Below are 3,109 nucleotides of genomic sequence, written 5' to 3' on the forward strand. Positions count from 1 at the left end.
CCTTCTCCCCCCCAACCACAACGGCAGCAGCAGCAACAATGGCTGGGGAGGAGGGCTGCCAACCCACTCATACTGCATCCCATGAGCCAACCCCAGCTACTAGGGACCCACGCATGGAGCCTGTTGGGCCACCCCTCCACCCTGATCTTTTCACTCACTCTGCTGGGGTCCACTTCTGAGCAATTGTTGCCTACATATACATATACTGTACGTTATTATAAGCTTTTTCAGAGAAGCAAAACACATTTGCCTACCTGACATTGGATTTTAGTATCTGTGAGCTTTTCTGTTTCTTGTTTTTTAATTCAGGAAGGCAACTGCTAGTGTTGGGCCCGAAGGTACTTGTAGTTTACCCATGAGAAGACCATTGAGTATGCATCCCTGTGCGGAGCACAGGAAATTTCCTCAGTAGCTCAGAGTCCTCTCTGTCTGTTACTTCTGGTTTACGTGTGAGAAGACCACTGAGTGTGCATCCCTGCACGGAGCACAGGCAGTTCTGCAGTGGCTCTGGGTCCTCTCCGTATGTTATCAGCACAGCCCAGCACAAGATCTAGCTCTTTCGACTGCACCCCAAGGAATTCAAACTGTTATCAGGGCAATTAATAGAGAAAATGTGTGTTAGTGACTAGAAGCCTGTTTTACAAGAGCTGATATCTCTGACTTTACTTCTTTACTGTGTGAACCTGCAGATGCACAATACCTGAGAAAATAAACCAACTCCCAGGATAGCAAGGGCGTGTTAACACATTGTCTTTGCCTGCCCAGTGTGCTACTGTCTCAAACTTCCTACCTTTCTCTTTTCTGGATAAATCGGTTCTTGATTCTTCCCAACATAATCAGAAAAGCAATGAGGCAGAAAATATCTCTTTGTCATGCTCACCCTCAGTCCTGAGACTGGTAAAAAAGGATTTAACCAGAATCAGAGCTCTTGAGATAGCTGATGTCAGAATTCTTCAATACCTTGAGCATCTACTTTTTCTACAATGTAGAACAACAACAACCAAAAGTCATGACTCCTAATTATTACAATACAATGTCCTCGACTGGGACCATGTCCACAGTGCACCACAGTGACAAAGTTGTATATCCTGTCAGAATAGGTTGCATTGCCTGAAGTGTTGAACAGATTAATTTGTAAAGGAAAAACTATCCAGTAAAATGTTTTGCATGTCAATGAGGTTGATCTATATATTTAAATCCCTTCAGGTTCAGAGCTAGAATCATGGGTACTTTAAGTTTCATCCATTTGTATGTCTACTGTGACACTTCACAGTAACATTTGCATTCATTGCAGAATGTTTCTGTGTTGCTAACACCCCTTAAACAGTGAGTAATTGATGTGTTTTGTTCCAAAGATCTAAAACATATTCATCTTTACTGCTTACAGTTTCACAAATAAGACATCTGGTTTCATCAGTTAATGTTCCCTGAAAAATCTCATGAACCCACGTTGGGTCTGGTGTGCTGTTGTTTTCACTATCAATGCTACCATTATGTAAACAGCCATGCTGTTTCTCCTGCTTCCTCTCTTTTTGTAAAATATTGGCAATGGTATTTAGTGGGTCATTTAAGAATTCATGGGCATCTTGTCACAAGTAGTTTTCAAAAGCTCATTCTATTTCTGTAACCTGGTGAGGAACTTCTTAGGAGGTACCTCCAACCTTCTCCTTCTGAGTGATGTGCTATGGAAGAGGTCTGATAAGCATACAAGAAGGTTCTTCTTAGGTTGACTTGTATATGCTGAAACTTTTTCCTAAAGTGGACAACAAAAGTAAAGTGCTCAAAGAACTGAATAGCAGTAGCAAGTACTCCCAAAATTGACTAATCCAAAATAGTGCTCGTTGACTGGAAACTGGTCTGGACCAATCTCTTTCTCTAATGCTGAGGCATTGGTACAGATGCAGGTGAATTTGGAGACTGTCATTATGATTTCTATCTGCCAAGTGCCATCTTCCACCCAATCACAGTGGCAGTGGTCAGGGAGGAGGGCCGCACACCTGCTCACACTGCAGCCCGTGGGCTGACCCCAGCTGCCAGGGACCCATGCATGAGGCCTGCTGGGCTGCCCCGCCAGCATGATGTTTTCACTCCCTCTGCTGGTGTCCTATGGTGGAAAATCCTGTACATTGTTATCAATATAAAGTTCGTTGGGCCTTCAGCTGAGAAGGTAGTACCCAGTGTGTACACAAATTCTTACACAGAAGACATTTGCAGTCTGCGACTCACAATGGCTATTGTATGTTGCACTGGGTCTCCCAGCTCTGCAATACCAACCTCTGTTCTCATATAATGAATGATTTATCACAGGTATTCACTGCTGCCTCTTATATTTCTGCCTACGGAAAATGCTACTGAATTGTTGTTTTAAACCCTTGCTATGAGTGTGTTTAATGGAGTTTCTGCCTCAGCACCCAGTTTCAGGTCTGAGGTAGGTTACATGGTACCCAGTCTTACCCATTGTTTTGGCCTAGCTGTACCTTCTCTTCCCATCTCATTGTCTGTGTCACAGCCTGTTTGTCTCTCAGCTCATTGACAACTCCGCAGATGCCATGCTGTGGAATATAAGAGTCCACGGTTAGTTGTAATGCACTGCCTACAAGAGGTTGGTGCCCATGGGGCAACCAGACTCAAGTCTTACTCCAGGTAGCTTGAAACACACTGATACATGTGTGTGTATGCCCACGGTTCACTGGCCTGAAGCTGGAAAAGGGGTCATGGCATGATCAGATCTGGAGGATGCTCTTCTTCCACTGTCAGGCTCATGTTTACTCTCTCTCTCTCTCTCTCTCTTTCTCAGGCACATGCTCTATCATAAATAAAGAAAAACTTAATGGTCAGGAGAGTTCTGTAAATAAGGGTCCTCCTTCCAGTTTTTACATTTTTACCCATAAACTTAACAGGGAGGGACTCCTGAGGGATGAAACCCATAGACCTCAATAGAAAGGTCTAGTCCTATGGCTTCTCTGCCCCCGCTCACCACTTGCTCTCTCAGCTCTTTGCTGCCTCGGTTTTTGTATCCATTTCTTAACCTTTCTGGGTCCCATGAGTAATCTTTTTTTTTTTTTCAATTTTGTTTTGTTTTATGTGATTTGATTTCACCTCCAAGTGT

At 43.6% G+C, this 3,109-nt stretch overlaps 1 pseudogene; it reads right to left on the reverse strand.

The window, feature by feature from the left end:
• Positions 1–882: 882 nt before the first annotated feature.
• Positions 883–1,950, reverse strand: LOC102497904 (ubiquitin carboxyl-terminal hydrolase 12-like; annotated as a pseudogene).
• Positions 1,951–3,109: the final 1,159 nt, after the last annotated feature.

Source organism: Tupaia chinensis, unplaced genomic scaffold, assembly GCF_000334495.1.
Source record: "Tupaia chinensis unplaced genomic scaffold, TupChi_1.0 Scaffold139253_1, whole genome shotgun sequence".
NCBI classification, from domain to species: Eukaryota; Metazoa; Chordata; class Mammalia; order Scandentia; family Tupaiidae; genus Tupaia; species Tupaia belangeri.